Source organism: Agelaius phoeniceus, chromosome 2 (assembly GCF_051311805.1).
Source record: "Agelaius phoeniceus isolate bAgePho1 chromosome 2, bAgePho1.hap1, whole genome shotgun sequence".
NCBI classification, from domain to species: domain Eukaryota; kingdom Metazoa; phylum Chordata; class Aves; order Passeriformes; family Icteridae; genus Agelaius; species Agelaius phoeniceus.
In genome coordinates, this window is record NC_135266.1 from 35,873,520 (window position 1) to 35,894,626 (window position 21,107).

Genomic DNA, 21,107 nt, shown 5'->3' on the forward strand with positions numbered 1-21,107 from the left:
TGTCCTTTCTCTTCCAATCATCGAGAAACAGATTCCCAGAGAGATATTAAGCAGTCTCAAGATACTGAGTTAATTTAGTTTGTTTATTGTTGTGGGTTGGATTTTTTTCTACACTGAGAATGCACTTGTTTTCAGTAAAGAAATTCCCTTCCCTCACCACCTCCGGTTTTCTTTAAGTGAGGCCATTTGTTTTCAGTAATGCTGAATTTTCCTCCCTCCTGTAAACATGTTCAGTTTTTGCAGCTAGAGTACAAACAGCAAATGCTCACCAGAATCACTCACCTCTACTTTTTCTCTCCTTCCCCCGTAGCCTCAGCTCAGCTCCTTCAACAAGCCCAGCAGCAGCGCGCATATGTTACACATTAAAAACAGCCAGAGAAGGTAATATTCATCTGTATGCTTCCTGCACTGACAGGAATTGCAGATTCAGAAAAAATGATGTTTATTTTCCCCAGCTTGAAATTTTCTGAATTTCTCAACAGATGATACTACTTTGAAAAGTTGCATGGTTGAACTTATTACTAATTTATTTTCTCATGCTTTCCAACAATTATTCCTAGTGTGAAACTAGGAGAATGCATCTAACTTCTCCTCCAAAATGAAATAATATTTTCTATGTCCATATGTTCATGTATACCTTATGTTTCTTGTTTAACCAAAATTTATGTAGTTAACCAATTCTGAACACGAAACACCCTTTCTCTAGCAACAGATAATGAACAGTGCACTGATTGTCTAATAAGGTGCCAGAAACCACGACCTCCTGACAGAAATATGTAACCTTTATTTTGTGTTTGAATGCTATATTCCTGTGGTGCTCAATAACCTTTGTCTTACAAAAAGACTGCATCTGTGCTCTTTATGTAAAAGCTTTTCTTTGTATTTTTAAAATTGGCAGCAGTGGGAGTTTTGCTTTTGCAGGATCTGGTTTAAGGAATACAATAACTAGGCTCTCAGAATGGAGCAAGATAGGAGAAACAAATATGAATATATACAGAAATTCAAAAGTCATCTGCATCATCCATATTCTTCTGCTATAGAAGTGCAATGAGGGTTTTATTGCTCCCTTTAGTGGAACTAATGTCATTCATTTTGAAGTGCTGCTTCTGACTATTTGATGTCTGAAAACATCCGTCCACAGCTGAGGGAATATTGAGCAGAAAAAAACAATGAAGATGAGATGTTGGATGTCTTCTCTATAGCATGGGCTATATCTGAACAGCTCTTTGTGCTCAGACTATTCAATATTGCCTTTCTTAAACAACAATGGAAAATTGTTTCTTCTTTGCATAACTTTCCTATTTGGTTTTGAATGAGCCAGGAGACAGCCAGTTGTGCAAACATCAGTATCACTGATAGCATCACTTGTCTTCAAGATCAGCTCAGTAATCTGATTTCTCACTGTCTGCTGTGACTGGTACAACAAGCCCTTAGCGAATAATAGTAGGAGCAGAAGTCCAGAGGTCAATTTATTCTGAAAAATCTATCTATATTTGATTGCAAATTATATATTTGTCTATATAAGTGATAAAAAATTGCTGTAAATTCACTAAATCCAAGTTAGTGGATTAGTTGTGTTAAATTTAAACTTTTATTTTTTCTGAAATGTGTTGGTTTTACTTCCAGTATGTTACCTCTTTTTTTTTTTTTTCTCAAGATGCTGAGCCAGGTGAGATCCTGATTATCTGATTTGGTTTTGTCTTCATGTAAAAGCTTATGTTCATCTTTGAAACTATGATCCATGTTCTTGAAAGCCTTCTGGCTGCATGATCACTATACTACAGTTTTCCATATGATTTTGCAGGATGTTACTCTGGTATTCCCCACCTCCACACCCTAAATCTCATCATTCAGCTGATTTTTTTTTTACCCAGTCTATCATCTGCTGAACTGAACATCCCAGGCTGGGAATGGCAAGTGGGGTGATGTACTCGCTTATGCTGGGGAAAGCCTACTTTAAACATGTTAAAACTTGAAAACTATGTCAGTATTTATCACATGCACTTTTAAAGTCCTTTTGAAAGTTAAATCCTAGCAGGCAAATTCTTCACCAAGTAGGTTATATTAGAAGTTCAGGACAGAACAGATGATTTGGGGGTGGGGACACTACAGTCCAGACACTGGTTCCCACCATTTCTTTAAAAATAGTTCTTCCTAAGACTTTGCAACTATTCTGTTTCCCTCTTACTGTAACCTAAACTGTTCTGTTATGAAAGAAATTTAACTTAAAACAGAGGGAGTTTATTGTTTCAGCAATCTATCTCTGTCTTCTCAAGTAAACCTTTCAGGTGTTCAAAGCTCCTAATGACCTCCTTGGCTTATATTACTCTACAGAAATAGCCCCTTGTGAAAACACCAGGTAAATTACTTTTCAGGCCACACAAACTTTTAAGGTATGTTAAAGATGATAAGATAATATGGGCTAACTGACTGTGAAGAAACTAATTTATTTCACTAAGTACTGTCAATGTTCAGTTACTATGTGCTATGATTTATATGCTGATTGAAGAGTCAAGGTTGAGCATGAAGTTGTGTCAAGATGCCAAAAGTTTATATGAACAAAAAAATCTATGGGGGAGCAAAACTGGAAATTTCTACTATGTTTTTCAAGTACTTCATGACCCGAAGTTCAGTAATCTTTTAAAATTCTTTAGAAGGGGCAATTTCTCCACTGTTATCATTATGTGAGTTATTAAAATTTCATTTCCCAATTAACCTTCTTGAAAAACATAATTCAGTCCTGAACTGTATCAAATGAGTGCAAGACATGCAACATATTTTAGCATTAATTTTTCTTTGTTTCTGTATCAGATGTATTTTTAGTTAATCAGGAAAACCATTCACTATAAGTGACGAATGGATCCTCCCTCCCTGATGTTTGTGTGGATGTGTTTTTTTTGTATTTATGTTCCACCATTGACATAACATTCCATGTGGTGAAAAAATCATATAATGATACCTTTAAAGATGTTCAAGAAACTCCAGAGTAGCAGTCCATTGGGAAGTACAGACAAGCAGCTTCTGAGAAGTATGTGATGTCGAGGACTAAGAGTAAAGTTTTTTAGGAAGAAATGGGAAATATTTCTGAGACCATTTACTAGATCTCTTTAAAGTGGCTTATTTGGCTCTCCTTTTCTTGAAGGTACTGGGAGCCTGGAGCATTGGAGCGAGGCTGTTGTTATTCTCCAGGTCTGTGTATGTATATTCTGAACTGTTAAATAACCAGCTCCTGCAGCTCCTATGTTCTAGGCAAAACAGCAGCTTACTTCCCATAGCACTTCAATTTCTGTATGCAGCTGGGTTATACTGCACCTCCCAGAAAATGTGGTTGAGATTATTTTCTTTTTAAGTTTATTGTGCCTCCACCAACCCTTTGCACATATTTTTTCGCTCACCACTAGAGCACTGGCAGATCCTAAAGAAGTAGAGAATTCAATCTTTATTCTGCAAGTTTCAGATAAATGTCTGTCTCTAGGTATCTGCTAAGTGCCTGTCTGTATGTAGGCGCAGTAAAGTGGTGTGTCTTTGCATCTCTCCCTCTGAAGCTGGGCCTTGGGGCATTCCTTAATGCATGGTTTCTGGCAGCAGGAAGAGAGAGGTAACAGGTATCCTAACAGTAATTTTATAGGAGAAAGAAAAATAATGTCTGCAGCTAGGCCAAGTTTGTATTAATCAGATGCTTGATAGAAAAACAAATACCAACATAGGAGAGGTGCTCAGATCTCTTTGAAAGGTTTACCCATGAAGATCTTGTGTCAAGGGTTATAAAGAGTTAACAGTTACCATCAGTGAAGGAAAACAAGCCTTACTTAGTTCTTTGCAAAAACAGTTTGTAAGCATCTGCCATCACTATTGTTGTCTCCAGATGTTGATCCGACATAGGCAGGTCTGTTGCAGCCCTTAATGAGCTGCTCAAAACTCAAATATGAGTGGGATTATAGACACTGTCTGCAGCATTTGATTTTGGATTGGCACCTCCCCACTCTCCCTGAAGCAACTTTAAATGCCTTCCTGAGGCACTGAACTGTCTCTATATTGTGTGGAGATTACAGATATCTGAATTTGGCCTTGGAGAACAGGGTCTTGAAAGGTAGTTTTCACAGCCACTCTTTTCTTATTTAGCTCAGGTTCTCTCTGTCACTTGGTCTCTCATCAACCCTGTTTGGAGGAGCAGGAAGAGACAGTACAATATGTTTGCATATAAAAATGAAGCATAGAACACAATGATTTGACACTGTCTTACTGCAAATAAAGGTTCCACAATTTTAGTGGCTGAAGCTCTTGAACTCCACTTCTTTTGCAGTATCTATCAAGAGATTGCTTCCTTGCTGAACGTTGGGCAGAGGGAACTGTACTTGTAGATTTACTTTGCAAATTGGCTATTTATTTCCTGTCTTTATTATCTGATTTCATGCTATGCAAAGACTCCTTCTCTTGCTGAGACAGTTTTTAATAAAAGTTGGTAACTGATGCCTAGAATTACATTAATACTGATAAAGCAGCAGCATTTCCTGCTTCTTCAAGAGGATCTTCAAAAAAAAGCAGGGGAACAGCGGGGGCTGCCATGATCTTTCATTGTTTTACTTCCTGTAGTAGCTACTTTCAAATAACTAAATATTGCACAGATACTCCAAAACCAAGGAAAACATTCATTCAGATTAAATACCCTTGTGAAAGTCAGCCGGTGTAGTAGGTGCAGCAACTCAGGATAATATTTCCTACGAATAGGGTCCATAGTGATAGACTCCTTGGAAGTATGCACAATGGAAAAAAAAAATCTTTGGCAACTGTGAAAGCACATTTCTGGAATTTGGCATAATCTAGTTAGACTATAGCTATCTCTCTTGAATAAAGGCTGGTGCTATTCATTCGATGTTGAGACAAATTAGAAACCCTGCTGAGAACTTTAATAAGATACCTAACAAGGGAAATTCTCCACATTAGGCAGCCTGGCTAGCTGACAGTCACTGCTGTGCTATTTCAAGATGCTTTAATATGCCTCAAGTTAATAAAATAGACCTCTAGGTTCCAGTTTTCTGTAATCTTTATGGAGATATTATATGCATATACATATGTGCCCATAAACACACATTTATGTCTGTACTCCACAAGATGAAGTAGTACAGCTGGATGAAGTTACATCACCAGGTGAAATTTTTGACCATAGTAACAGTCTTCCATTTCAACCTATAAAAATTAAGATTGTGTTTCAGGCACACAAATACAGCATTTAAATGCTGCTGTTGTATGCTAAGGATTTAATTGAAAATATGACTTGAAGTGAATTTCTTTAGGCCCAAACTCAATCAGCTTGAAAATTAACAAAGAAAAAGGGAATGACTTTGCAATGTTTTTTAAATTTGAATTTCTTATACTGTTTCACACTTTTTAAATATGAATTAATGCTTTTAAAATTAGCAGTAGCTTTGAAAAAATAGAGACTCTTGCAGTTTGAAAATGTAATGACTTTTTTCAGGTTATTTTCAATTACATTTGGTTGAATCTAAAAGTAGAGACAAGCAGCTTCTTTTGAACAACTAAAAATTAATAACTTTTTTTTTTTTTTAACTAACTGAAGCATTTCCAACAATTGAAAAGAAAATGTTTTTTTTTGTTTTGTAAACATGCATTTGTTACAAAGTTATGGGTTGGAGTAATTCCTTTCATTCATCTTGGGATAGAAATATGAGAGAGGCCAGAAGGATTATGATATATGAAGCATTTTTGCTTTAGGGGACTTTGATAGGAAGGACTGTTCAATGTAAAAAGTAAAGGAGAACAAATACAAATAGTTTTTTCTCAATATCCAGCTTAAACATGCATGAAATTTTGGAATACATTGCTTAATGAGGGGGAGGTGCTGAAGTAGCTTGGTGACAAGTGTTCAAATAAAAATCTCACCTGATTTTTCTATACTACTCACTTTCTCAGAAGAGATTAATCTGATCTTTGTCTGGCTGGGTGATTCATATGTCTTTCTATCCATCAAGACTTGACCCTCAGACCTTTGTTGCAGGCTCCATACTTGCCAAGTCCTCCCATAGGATTTGTCTGTGTTAGCTTGCTAGCAAACCTTTGCATAAAGTTGTTTACCAGATATTTAAAATAAACATGGGCACGATTGCTTTGGCTGTCATACAGTACCTTCTGGACCTGCCTTCCTGTAATGTCATTGCTTACTTGAAGCAGCCCTGAAAATTTTCCTCTTAATAAGAGGATTGTTGTTTAAAAAACTAATTTCTTTATTCTCTAAGTTGGATTCTTGTAATTTTACCTATTAAACCAGCTCTTGTTATTTAAAACAAAGTGCTGCTGGACATGATTACTTTTTTTCTATCTTTAATATAAATAAGGGAAGCAGTTATAAATAGTTGATGAGAATCTGTGCATGCACAGTGATTTTTAATTGCTGAGAAGTTTCTACTACATTCAGCTTGCAGCTGGCTGTATTGTTATTGTGTTGGTCACATCATAGTTGGCTAACTTATTTTTTGCCTTCCCAGCTATATTTTCGGCTTTGGATTATGCTTTAATAAGCCCAGATGGATTTCAGCCTAAGTAATACATTTAAATATAAAACACAGATTAAACTCATTAAAAATATTGCTTCAGCCACAATGTTGGTAGTTACATTTAGTGAGTGATGTTCCTGTAAATAGGTAAAATGATCTATATTGGGTTTGGATAAATTGTGTTTACATACAAAATACGATTTTCTATAATCACACTGTCAAATTTCATAATGATGGTCTTGCTCATCTCAAAAGAGGTTCTGGGTTTATGCTCACATACCCATAGTCAGAAAAATACTATGTGCTGAGTATGGAAAACTGCTGAAATTAAAATGCTGTTATAAAGCAGGCAATGTTCAAAGCAGATTTGTATACTTTGGTGTTTTATTATGGAGCCTTTATTCCAGTTTTAGCATACCTCTGAGAATTAATCAGACAGTCTGCAGCCAAGCTCTGAATGTTTTGGTAACATAGCAGAGCCTAACCCTACTGAAATCAGCAGCAGGTCAGTCCATGGACTCCCTTCCTGCATAAAGGAAGAGACAGTACAATATGTTTACATACAAAAATGAAGCATACAACTCAATTATTTGATGTTGTCTTATTGCAAGTCATTAACTGCCTGCCACACCCTGTGCTCACACATCCCACTTGGTGCATTGCTTGTGTGGCTTCATGAGACTCCAGCCAGGCTGCAGTTTTGTTCTCTGCTTTGATCAACACGAGACCTACCCTGGTACTCCCAGTAAGGATGCTGCTGCCTGCTTGTGGTAGTGGGAGCTTGTGTGAAAATTTTGTAGGTAAAAGAGAATTGCAGTGATTAGCCAAAGGCCTTCAGAAAGTTAATTTTTTTTATTGAATAGGAAAACAAAATTTTGTACATTTTTTTCTCCAAAGCACAGGAAAAAGACTAGTGCTTCAGAGTCCTAGTAACTGTGGGTGTTTCTCAACAGAAACTGTCAATTTATTGCTATTGTTAGCAGATCATCCAATACCAATAATTTTTAATAATTATTTTTTTTATTAAATAGTACTATACAGCTGAAAAATAGTACATGTGGTAGATAGTTTAAAAAGGCACAGAACACAGAACACTAGTAGTCTTGCTCCCAGGATGTAAATATTTCAAAGTTTTTCCTTTAAAAAGAAAGAATAATCAGCTCCACAGCTCCTCCAGTAGTAGGTAAGAAACTGGAAAAAGCAAAAGTAAACTGAAAGCAGTATATGATATATATTTGCCAAATCCATCTTGCTGTACTAATATGATATTTTCTTTGATAAGATATGTCAGTTTTTCGATAAAGGTCTTATATTGCTGGTTAAACTAAAGAAGATAATGGAATAGTCTAAAAAATGTAGGGTGTACAAAAAGCTAGTATAAGGATTATGATTAACACTGTTTTGGAAGGAATTTACTAATGATAGAATTTAGAAGTTTTCACAGAAACCAATGCTGTTTAGTATTTTCATTTCTGACCATTACAGAGGGATTAGCAAGTGCTCTGCTATTTTTTTTTTGCCATCGAAAAGTGATATATTACCAGTATGTGGATAATGTAAATGTCTTAAAATGACTAAATGAGATTAAATAACTTTTTTATCAACCACAGTAATATTCAGTTAGAAATCATGTTAATGACTACTGGTGTAAGCAAGATTTTGGGCTGAATAATGGAGAGGGAGGAAAATCAAAGGGTAGTATTGAGGCATGAAAGACAGTCAGACATCAGTGTAATGTGGCTGCAAAAATCACAATCCTAAGATTTACCAGTAGCAATATTTCCATAGAAAGAAGATGATGTAGTGCCATTGCAACATTCAAGTGAAAACACAGTAGTTCAGCCAACCCAGCCCTAAAAATCCCACCAAAGTTTATCTGCAATAGCCTTGGAAATTATTACTCAGATGACCAGGAGAAGGAGAGCCTATATTCTATGAATCTAAACTACATAGCTTCCTTGGTCAAGCAAAACAGAGGTTAATATCTGTGTTTAAATCCAAGAACCAAGCACCAGGAGGGGAAAGTTTTTTAATCAATGACATTGATTAAGAGAAAAGTGACTATGAATTGTTAAGGAACTGATTCAGGCCTGAAATGTCAAGGTTCCAACCATGTTTTAAAAAAGACAATCTGAAAAAAACTTCCAATAGGAATGGCAAGGCAAAGAATTAAACTGGTTTTGAATGGTCCTCCATTAATTCAGGAAATGGTTCATATATGCATCAGGTACTGGTGGTATCTTTATGGCTGACCAAGGAAATCAGAGTTGTGAAAGATTTTTTCGGTTTTGCTACGAAGAGTTTTAAGTAGTGCAGCCAGTTTAGAAGTCATGGGTGGTTCATATTTGTAAGACACAAAAATGTTTAAACATTAATAAAACCATAATGATTCTAATGAGGTTTTGACTAGTATTTCCTACAATTTCAGTGAATCCACATCAAAATTCAGTAGCTCAAGGCTCTATATGACATACATTTTTTCAGAAGTCACTTCCAAGAACTAAAATTTCTCTAAGGTTTTTCTATCAAAACAGTCGACAGATATGGCAAAACAATTATGTTAAAGTGACAAAAAATGATTATTCACATTTTAAACATGTATTCTCAATATTACTGAACAGATTTAAGAATCATTATTTCATTAAAATTCAAATTATTAATTTGTCTTTACCTGAGACAAGTAATTTAGCCATCAGAGTCTGCTTGATTCTTTCTTTTCCTATACAGATTTTCATTCTTCCCTGCAGACAGATAAAGGCTTTTTATCTCCTTTTCCTTTACCCATTTCTCAGCCTGCCTCAACAGTTTTAAGAAGTGTTCTTAACATTCTTGGGGCCATGTACATTCCATGTTGAAACACTGTTCACTTTTTCTTGTGTTTATAAAAGGATGAATAACCCAATAATAAATGAATCCTTCCCAAGTATTTTCTCCTGACAAGGACAATGAATTTTCAAATATGGAAAACAAGAGAAATCTTCCTATCACTATATCAATACACATTCATGATCCTTATATTGGAACGAAAGAGAAAATTTCCTCTCAAGATCAATGATTCCTCAAATAAAAATAATTTTATCTTTGGAAAGATGAAAGCTGTCTCTCCTTTTAAAAAAAAATATTAGGAAATTCATTGTTAAGCATTATGCAGTTTGGTCAGATTCTGAAAACATAAAGATAGAAAATCAAATATAATGAACCACAAGAACAAATACAACAATGTACTACATTAATACAAAGATTTTCATCGTGAACAAGAGGTGCTAACAATCATGCAGGCTTGCCTACTTTGATCTAAATTATGTGAGCACTTAGCCATAGATTGATTTTTTAACCATGAGAAAGTGAGATGAATTACAAAGCACCCAAAAACATCCTCCTGAGCATTAGAAAAGGAAAGGATGTTCTGCAGCTCAGTGCCCAAAAGGCATAACATAGCAAATGAACCAGGTGAGACAGTTGATATTCCCTCCCTGAGACCTAACCAACACATCTGCAGCCCTTGAAACCTACACTTGAAAATGAACAAAATGTGAAGTTGATGGGAGTTTAATGAAAACAATACCTAACTTCAATTAGTTACAGTGGAAGCTCACTAATTTTCACTTGTCTAACTCCCAAACTCCAAAATTTTAAAGGAAATGCTATCTCTCCCTTCATCTCAACAAACATTTCAAAAACAGAGCCATAGGGGTATTGTTTCAGAAAGAAATTGTTACCTTTCTATAAAATAGAGCATTATACTAAAGAGCATGTACATGGATCTTGCTGCTGGTAATACATTGGTCAAGAGATAAAGATAGCTGGTAATATATTGGTCATACTCTGTGAGCCTCCTTTGAGAGTGCTGAAAATTGAACCTAGCCCTTTAGTGCTCCATTGTGCTTGTGAGATGTATAGTTTGTGTTTCCTAGGTCTTCATTTTTAGCCTGAAGAGCAAACTCCTTGAGATAACTAGACTGAAAGTAGCTCATATCTGATTTTTAGTTTTGGTGCATTAGAACTGGATTAATCTTTTAAATTGTTTGCATCAGCTTTCCTAATGTGTCTGATTGTGTTCACTTATAATCATAGACACTTTATACAAATCAGAAGCAATGTCCAGGCCTAAAAAAACTCTTAGCTCTTTATTCTTTTGATAAAAATTAATGAAAAGAAAATGTGGGATCTAAATTAAACTGTTGTCTAGTTCATACAGCAGAACTAAGCAGGTACTAAACTAACTAAAGGTAATTTGCTCAGATGAAAAGCTGGCTCAAGTGGCTTTTTACTGAGAGAGGAGTCCCCAGGCATAACCTAGAGGTAATTTTAAACGTGCATATATTAGCAAAGAAGCAAAGAAACAAAGAAACAAAATAAAATCCCTAGAGTATAATCTAGATGTAATTATAAACATGCATAAGTTAATAAAGAAAGAAAGAAACAGACAAACAAAACAAAACCCAACAATGGTGGCCTCTTTATAATATACCTTATGGACCATACCTCTACCTTAACAATTGTGCTTTTACTACTCTCTAGTCCTTTAAAAAATAAAACCAGAGATATCTTCTATTGGAACAAAAGAGCTTTTAAAAATAAAAAGTTTCACTAACAATGACAAAGAAAATCCATGGCAGAAGGTTTCCCTAATCATTGATCTTTTTTTGAAAATGAAATCAACAGCTCTGCATGAATCACTTAGATTAATTGTCACAAAGGATTTCACTTTTTCTGTATTTTTATGCGAGGTGCTGTCTTCAGTTTTATGAAATTAGTTGTTCACTTAGGGTAACATGCTTTAATAATCTATGGCTTTTTTATCTTTTTTGTAGGAATTAGTCTTCAATGTGCAGGAGGTTGATAGCTCATGTAATTTATGCAGCACTTAAATTTTCTTTCTATTTTCTTTCTTTTCCTCCTTCAAATAGATTTAAGACTACTTTCTTTGCACTATCTGCATAGTTGAAGACATTCACATTTACTCAGAGGTTGTAAACTGTGTTCAGTGCTTAATCATATTCTTTATGGGCATTGCACAATGGTCTTTTTTTAAAATTGGAACAATCAGACACATCCATCTTAGAAAACAACACTTTCTAATTAAAAGTAAAGTCTTTATATTTATTTAGTAGTGGCCAATCCTGAAAGTCCTTCTTAATGTAGAAGGTCTTTACTGAAGCTTCCCATTAACTTCAAATACATGGAATGGTGGTGTGTATTAGAGAGGATAATAAGGATATCTACCTATTGGGATATCTTTCTGTCCCTTTATTTAATATTTACTATTTAACCTAAGCTTTGTGATGTGTGGTTACTTCTTCTGACAGTTTTACAGAGTTGCAAGGGTTAGCAGTCTAAAACTTGCTGCTCTGAGCAGGTTTTGTATGGCATTCCACAGAGAAAGAGAAAACAGTCCCCTATGGTGTTTCCTTATGAAAATGCCTTTTTTAATTCTTCTATCTGAATTCTCATCTTGTGGTTTCTTTCTTGTTCCTTGCTAGCACATAATACAGCATAAATAATGATTGCCAATTTAGGTTATTTTCTCTTATTTCTAATGTGGCAAAGTAAGCCAATGATGAAGCAAAAATCTTTTCTGTTTTGTTTTGAAGACAAATGTAACACCTCACTTAGTGGAATCTCAGCTGACTAACAGATTCTTTGGCAAACATTTTTAGAAGGTTGTAGCTATAGTTGCAATTGCCCTGTAATTGGCCTGATGTTCACAATACTTAAAATCTGCATTCTTCCATTTTACTGTAGGCAATTAGAGATCTCAGCTAAGGAGACTCCAGTACTTTTAGTATTGAAAAAATAACTTTCTGAGAGGAAAAATGCCTTTAATTTAGCACAAAATGCTGTAAAAGAGTAAAATGCTTCTGTGCTTCTGCCTCCTAGGACAGATCAAGTTTTGCTGATGAATAAATGTATATGAAATAGTCCTCCTGGTGTAGCAGTTCCTTTAAACAAAGGGTAGAATCCAGTGCTCAGAGGTGAAGAATGAGTATACTCCAAGGTGCTCAGTAGTTGTTTCAGTTTGCATGGCTTCTTAATTAGAAGTGTTCGAATGCCTCAAGACATCCCAGTGCATCCATCATTGGGACATAACTTAAAGGAAGTTCAGCAGGAGGTTTTATAAGCAGATGAAATACAACCAAAGACATTTCTCTTTTCTTAGTTATCAAAGATAAAGAAAAGGCTCTCTGGTTTTTTGTCTCACTTTCTTTAGAACCTGATTGTGTTTTCAGGACACATATAAATCAGGTTTTTTTAAGTAGTTGTCTCAATTTACACCAAGTGAAAATTTGGTTTACATTTTTCCTTATATAATTAACCTTTACTATCTTTTATATACCTTAAGGATTTCTGATTTATCTCAAGCTTACCTTTAATAATTAGCACTGCATTAATAAAGAGGTATTATTAATTAATGCTTGTTACTTTTCTTGTGTTTACTGATTCTATGCTATGTCCACACTTATTAGGGTTTACTTCTTCTTTCTAGTTTGGCATAACTTTTTATTTTTTTATCCTCTCTTCCTTTCAACCTGCCATATCATCAAATTTCTCATTCTTGAAAGTGAATGTTGTGGTGTATTCAGAGGGTAGGGTCAAACCAGTCTCCTGTCCTACTGACATTTTTACTCTAAACTTAAACTTTACAATGTGTATTTATTTGTTAAAGATGAGTTTAAATACAAAATTCAACTTTCTGCACTTGAGAGATTTTCTTATAAATTCAGATCTTTTTCCAGGCACAAACATTGTTAATCTAGCATTGCTTGAGGTTACCATTACAGTTTCTCACACGTTGAATTCTTGACAGATTTTTTTTTGTTTTCTTATAAACAATGTCATTTTCTTTCGAGCTGGAGTTTCATCTGCGCTATTTAGAATTTTCTCAATAAATTATAACGAAGTGCTCATTAAAAAGTTCACTTTCCAGAACTGTTAATTAAAAGGGCTTGCTGGGATAAATAAACCCATATGTTGTTGATTAACCACCTTTTAGGGGTCAACAGTTGGAATCTCCTGCTGTGCTTATGTTAATTGTTGTCCAGAATTTTACCAGGAACTGCTTTGTCCATATGGTACTTGCTGAAAATGTAAGACCTATGGAGAGAATGAACAAAACCCAAAGAAAAAAGGTACCTCAGGCTGTGCTATATGTGGAAACTTCACAGTGGCACTTAATGTGCTCTGTATCTTACCTTACATAAAACACAGAAAATTTTAAAAAGTAATAGAGAGTTTATGTGGGTGTATGTGTGCATTCATCATTATCATGTCTATGAATATCTGCCACTATTTATAGAGAGAATATCCTACCTGCTTGTAAAGAAACATAAATGTAGATTTTCCAAATAATGAAAAATATAAGGAGACTGCAATATGTTTTAAAGACCAAAATGACATGGCAAAGCACTCATATTGTTGATTTTAGACATGTTTTTTTTCAGCTAAAGAGAATGCACTTTTCCTTGTAATACCCAATATATACTGACATTTCTTTTTTTTTAGTTAATTACTCCCTGAAAATCTCTGTCTTCATGCAAGGTGAATCCCAGAAGTGTCTATAAGACTGGAAAATTTGTGCTTTGATTCTCTTTTTTGAAGTTTAAAAACATACTCCCTGAAAATCGTTCAATTTTTAAAAAGCTATTTTTAAATTCTAGACATACAAATTTTTCATTTCCATCTTTCAAAATATAAAGAATTTATGAAATTATTTGCAGATGAATTAAAAAAAAAAAAGCCAAACAAGCCCCAGACCTTATGCAGAGATTTAAATAAGACCAGAAGTTTTGCCTAAGGCTGTTAAAATTCAGTACCTATTGCACCAAATCTCTGCTGTAATTATGAAGCATTGCTGTCCAAGTTTGAGCTTCAAACAATGATAACAACTGGATCAACTCCAGAAAAAAAAGGTTTTATTGATCATTTCTTTTACTTACTGTGTCTTTTTAAGAGAGAAAATCAATCATTATTGAGAAAGCCTCAAACTTTAAAAACGCCCCAACTTTTGCTCCAAGAAAACCAGAGAATAATTAAGGTTTTGATTAATTTAGTTTAGTTTGTCAGTTCAGAAGGAGACTGTGAGTGACATACCTGAATACCTGGATCACAGTACTTCCAAACCCAGGTGAGGAAAACTGCTATTTTCAGCATGTTATTTGCTGCCCAAAAGTTTCTACAAGGTGACAGCTGACAGCTGGATCTGATTGAAGATCTGTCTCTGCATACAATCCTGTCCATCAAAATATCAGAAAATCATGTGATAAATCTCCTTAAGTAAAAAAGGACAAATTAGCACCCTTTTGTTTCACAGACCACCAAATTATGCTGAATACATGGTTGCCTCCACTCTCACTGAAATGGCTGTCTTCTCAAGAAAAGCTGGAGAAGGTGATGGGCTTGATGATGACCACACAAAATGCTTGACTAGGTTCAGTGCTCTGTGACACCACAATCTCACAGAAGAAAGCCACTTACTCCTGGCCCAGTCCATATTTCACATTGTCTGGCAAAACAGCTTTGTCTGGAGAGAAAAAGTAATGAGTTTTTTGGCTTAGGAAAAAAATAATTATGAACTATTTAAACAAAATATTGTGTTGATGCAGGTATGCTTTATACAGAGACAGAATTGTGCCTCAGCCTCCCCAGGCTCCTCAGATTTTGCTGTACATAGAAGCAATTGTGTATAAATATTGTTCAGCACACAACCACTTCTGGTTCTTCATTGGTCAAAAAAACTAAAACAGATACTCCAAACCTCAGTCTGCTTCTGCAGACTCCTCTCCTTTTCCACATGTTTAGTTCTCATCTTTGTTTTATAGGCCTGTGATCTTAAGAAGTATTTTTAGCTTGTAAAATAGTTATTTGACTTAACTGTCCTCTATGAAGAGCAATTAAAAACCACAAACGAGTCTTTCTGGATGAAATGCCTCTGAAGATGTTCAAGCTTGAATCAGTATCAGCAGCAGTACAGTAAAACTATGGAACAAAGATGAAAATGGATTTGTTTCTTGCTTGTTTTCTCTCTTTCTCCTTTCATCTCCTACCTTTTGCCTTGCTAGCAGTATCCCAGCTGTACAGCTACTTTCTTCACATTTCATGGTTTCCCTCAGTATACATTTCCTGGTTTTTGTTATGGGGGATTCTGTGGGAGGTTTGCTTTCTTATCCCACACAGGGATAACAGAGTTGGGGTAATAAGATGTTCCTTGGACAGAGAAGGTGAAAAGGTCAGTCAAGTCCAAGGTCAGCCTGAGAAGTCCAGTGAGCAAGTCAGGGTTGTCAGGGACAGAGCCAAAGATGGGCACTCCCAGAAAATCAGTGGGGCAGGGAATGTTGGCCTGGGATGCGCTGAAATGGAGTCCTGGGATATGGACAGACAGAAGGAAGACACTGAAGGAGGCTGGAAGGAAGGACTTTAGCTGAAATGGAGTCCTGGGATATGGACAGACAGAAGGAAGACACTGAAGGAGGCTGGAAGGAAGGACTTTAGCTGAAATGGAGTCCTGGGATATGGACAGACAGAAGGAAGACACTGAAGGAGGCTGGAAGGAAGGACTTTAGCTGAAATGGAGTCCTGGGATATGGACAGAGAGAAGGAAGACACTGAAGGAGGCTGGGCAGCAAGAGGTAAGCATGTTGCTGCTCTCAGGGCTGTGAGAGGTTCTTACCCTTCCTTTTGAGTTTCCTCTTTCACCAGATATAATTCAAATTATCTCCAATTTTTGTATTTCACCCAGAGCAAGCTGTCACACAGGGGTCCCCCTACTCCCAAGTTCTTTTCAAATATTTCAATTGTTAGTGTTTTCCTCCAAATAGATCTCCACTTCCTCTTCGCTTATGATAAGTAATAGGATAGCTAAGAAAATAATTCTGCTAGAACTGCCAGTTTCAGGGTGGCTAGAAAACAGTTTTGGTGAAAGAAAAGGGAAAAAAAAAAGGAAATTAGTAATGTTCAGGAGCTATAAAGAAATGACTAATTCATATTTCCATTTAATCTCATTTGTTTTTCTGAGAGACCTCTTAGTTATCAAGTATATTTTCCAGCAGTCATGATTCCAAAATATCCTTTCAGATTTTCTGGAAATAACTTCATCAGATGCTGCCCATATGTCAGTACCATCTCTAGCTTCTTGAAGTACTCCAGGCCAAAGTTTTTACAGGATATTCACTAAATTTGTTGAGCAGTTCCAAAGGTGAGGCATAATCCTGTTCTCAGCAATGGCTGATGATTGCTGAGGGTACACTTTTCTGTCATTTCTGGTGTACTGTCAGAGACCTGATCTACACTATTGCTGGGCTTTTCCAGCTAAAATGTGGTTTTTATGTCCTTGGCTTCTTGGCAAACAAAAACTCAACATAGCAGACGGTGGGTTTATAGCAATAAAATTTTTAAAAAAATGTTTTACAATAGCAACTCCACACTAACGTAAAATGCCTTCTGCACATCCACTTTTGGACATTCAGGCTATAAGAAGAACCTAAAAAATTTCAAAATAAAGTTTGAACTTTTAAAACTACCTTAATTTGTGGGCAATGACTATGCATGATGCATGTCCAAAAAATGTAAAAGTAAACCAATCAGCAGTTCAAATTTGCCTTTTTCATTCTAAAAGCTTAGAATATTCCTCTTAAATACAGGAATTCTGCATTTAGATTTTGACCAAACACCTGTTTTTCATTTGTTTTTCATTTGTTTTTGTTTGGTTGGGTTTTTTTAATGTCAGCTGGTCTTGTGATTTTGAAACTAGAATTGCTGCTCTGTTTTTTTTCTGTAAGAAAGGTGCTACCCTGAAATAATCTGTCTTAATGAAATGTGATTTCCATATGGCACAAGGAAGAGTATTACCAAAGAGTGCATTTAAGTAGTCTAGGTACTGTATTTGGGATGAAGGTTTTGAAATATTACATTGTTATGAATGAAAACATTGATGCTTTTGAGTAGATCCTCAGCTGGTGTTGTTTCTCAGTGTAGTTGCTCTGATTCATGCCATGAAAGGCCTGACTCGCACTCTTCGTTCATTTGTACTAAAGTTGTCTTCTTTTGTATCATTCATTAAAAAAAGAAAAAAAAAATAACACCTGGAGGAAAAGTGTATCTATAAATAAGGAAACTTGCAGATAATGCCTTGCCTAATTTAGTACATATGCACACTCACATACTGAAGCTGTTGATGATAATAGGTGCACCCTCTAATGCTCAGAAATCTGCTTTCAGATTCCAGAGCCATCTAGCCTTGGGTTAGGCAGTTCTGCATGAGAGAATATAACAAGCCAGAGTGACTGTGATGAGTATTCTCTACAGCTTAATACACTGCTGATCACTTATAAATATTCTACAGAAGTATGTTATTAGATTTAAATTTCTTTATCACTTTTTCTTTTGGTTTCTATTAGAAATACCTGCCCGAGGCATTTGGAGATGTCATTTTGCATAATGAAAAAGGCTTAGCAGGAATGCAAATTTCCAGCAAATATTTTTCTTTCTTTTAGGTTCAAATTCTCATGAAATTTTCCCAAATAAAATTCTCCTCCTTTGGCAGTTTAGCTCTGTATTTCTATATGCTTTCCTCAACCTCATTTTGAATGCCAAATTCAATCTTGATGCAGAAAATTTAATTTAAACTTAAAAAAAAAAGTGAATTAAAATCATAAGTTGAAGTGGTTGGAAGCACTTGCAGATGAATGGAAATTAAGGATATAGAATCTTCATATTTCACATTACTCATCCTAGAACATCAAACCAGAGAGTTTGTCCAAAGTTCTTACTGCTACACTGCTGACAGAGATCTAATTATAAGAAATAGAATTGTTTCTTTTTGACATAGTACAAATACAGTGCAACTGAATATGAGAACCATATTTCTTAGGTAACTAATAAGGAAAATCATAAAAGCCCAGTTCTTCCTTGTCAAGTATGCATACTTAAAACCTTAATGGCACTTCTCATTACTCAGCAGTACCTTTGGAAAATAGAGAAGTGCTTCCACTTAAGTACTTCTTTATTGTTTACAAAACTAATTTGAGGAGATGTGCAGTCATCTTCCCATGACTAAGTTATCTTAAAGGAAACTGAAAACATTAAATAAAAGGAAAGGATAGGTTGGACATAAATAAGAGTAAATAATCTGTTTCAAACCCTTGCTAAAGCGGGAAAGGATATTTCATAAACATTTCAGAGATTTCAATACTAGCTATGCTGACACAACCCCCAAGTTCATATCCTTGCTTCTTGAACACAAATGCAAATTATTACTTTAGAGTTTTAGAGTTTTAGAGCTATACAAATTATTACTTTAGTTTAGTGTTTATCTTTGTCAGGAAGATGAAGAAAATTGCAGAGAAGAATCCATTTAAATATTATTCCCCTTCTATTTGCATAAATAAAATAACTTTTATCTTTCAATTTTTGGCATGTCTGTCCTAATTCTTGCAGTTTTTTGATGAGTTCTTGTTCCAGTTCTCCCTTATCTCTTAGCAAACTTATATTGCCTTTCTGCAGCTGATTTTCTTGCACTATTTCTGGAGCATTTCTACATTTTTCCCACTGCTTAAATGTAAACTATAGCTAGCTGAATGTTTTTATCTTGGTATTCGAAGCTGGTTGTACATCTGAGGACTAGCAAGTACCTTTGTCTCTCAGGACTTCTAATTACAGCAGAATTTGCATGGAGGTATATAACATTGTTCTAAAACTGCCTGAAGATAAATTCTAGGTCACTCATTCCCCAAGTGGTTTGAACTTAAGTATTCCATTAAAAAAAACCCCAAAAAATCATATTTCTTTTTTAACAAATATTTCATATCATTAATTTACAATGCTACCTCATTATTTTCACTATTAGTTTTCCTTATCAATACATACCTTTCCATTCCTCTGTTTTAGTCATATTTGACTTGGATTTTCTTCAACTCTGGCTCCTTTTCCTCTAACATTAGATCCGGTTTCTGAATTTTGTTGATCCTGTCCTTCATTCTCCTGCAACCTACATTCAGTGAGAGAGGATAACTCAGACAATTAAAGAATAAATAGCAACAGGAAAGGAATTTATGAAATTAAAAACTCCATTTTTTAATTTCATAAATTACCATGTGCCTTGTCAAACCTGGTAGCCTCCTATTCCAGTTTCTGTGCAATAGAAAACCATGACCACCAGGTTTTTAACAACAACGCTCATCTGCACTGTAGACACAGGTGAGCATCTCAGCCTCTAAATTCAATTACATCCCCTGTCTGTGACTCTTGTGTGCTGGTCTAGAGCTGGGTAACCAGCACTTTCCTTCCTCAAGAGAAATGTGTGAAGGCTGTGTTGGAAGGAAACATGGTGTTCCAGTGGGTATAGTAGGCACAGAAGGAGTTTGTGAGCTTTGGCCTCCACACAGAAGCATTTAAGAGCTCTCTTTTTATTATGTGGAATACTTTGTCTTCAATATATGATGGAAAATAATATTTGTTCATTATCTTTTAAATTCAATTTCAAGTAATTTGCAACTGATCACAAACAAGGGGGTTATTTTACCAATTGTCCTTTCATTAAGAAAAAATAGACTTTTTAAGGAGGCTTATGTAAGAAAACTTCCAATAAGCTTGTCTATGGTTATTAGATTAATGTATGTGAGACTTTTCCTTCATCATATGAGTCAAATAGTTCTCTCACAGAGATCAAGAAAACTTTTCATTGATGTTTTTATTTACTAATTTTGATAGGTGCTCCTTTCTCTTTAATAAGGTGAGATATAATAATCTTGTTTATTCCTTTCACATTTCTAATGTTTTCCTGATTAGAAAATAGCAATATAATTTAATATAACTTTAATTATTGCTAATTTTGTGTTTGTGTCCAAGTAACTTTTGAAATCCCTTGTTTTAGCAATCCCTGTGAAATTAGTCCCATAAATTCATATTATTTGGTTTTTTTAAGGAGCTATAACCTCTGAGGCTGATATTCTTGTATAGCTGTTTTTATTCTTGTATAGCATTTGACTATGCTGTTAGAAAACATCAGTGTCTGCTTTCATTCTGACAGTAGTTGAAAGACCTTGCTTGACTCATTTCGGGTGTTTAGACATGCTGACAAATATTAGACAACAGTTATGTGCATTGCACTAACTCAGGCACAGAAGGAAAACTTTTCAAACAATATTGCTGTGATTTCCATCCAGTACACGAGTGTCTTCTCTTCCACAGAAACATCCACTAACATGTCATTGTCACTATCTCATCCTCCCTCAGCAGTCAAAACATGCTTTGGAAATAAGTGCCACCTACCCTTAACATACTCCAGTGAAACATGCAAACAGACACACTATTTGTTGTACTCCTCCCATGCTGGGTGATTCCATCTGAAATACAGGTAGACAGCTCTCTTTCTCTTGCAAGTTCATAGTGTGTTGCTGTGAAAACAAAATCAATTTTAGTATCAGGGGATATTTTTGAGTTGTTTTATTTTTTTTTTCCTTATGTTTTTCCTACCCTGAGTCTGCTGCTAGATTCTTCAGTTGCCATGGTGAGCAGGGGTGTAGGCAGTTTCTCCTATCAGAGGAAAAAAATAAAAATCATGAAATGAATGCTAATGTGAGGGGAAACTGGCAATATTTG

The 21,107-nt window shown here is 35.3% G+C and overlaps 1 long non-coding RNA gene across 1 annotated transcript; it reads right to left on the bottom strand.

Moving 5' to 3' along the window:
• Positions 1 to 306: 306 nt before the first annotated feature.
• Positions 307 to 20,902, bottom strand: LOC143693456 (uncharacterized). The gene is made up of 3 exons (XR_013181151.1): positions 20,778 to 20,902; positions 19,374 to 19,494; positions 307 to 403 (listed from the first exon to the last, which is right to left on the bottom strand). It is a non-coding gene; the product is annotated as an uncharacterized LOC143693456 (long non-coding RNA).
• Between the last annotated feature and the right edge of the window lie 205 nt (positions 20,903 to 21,107).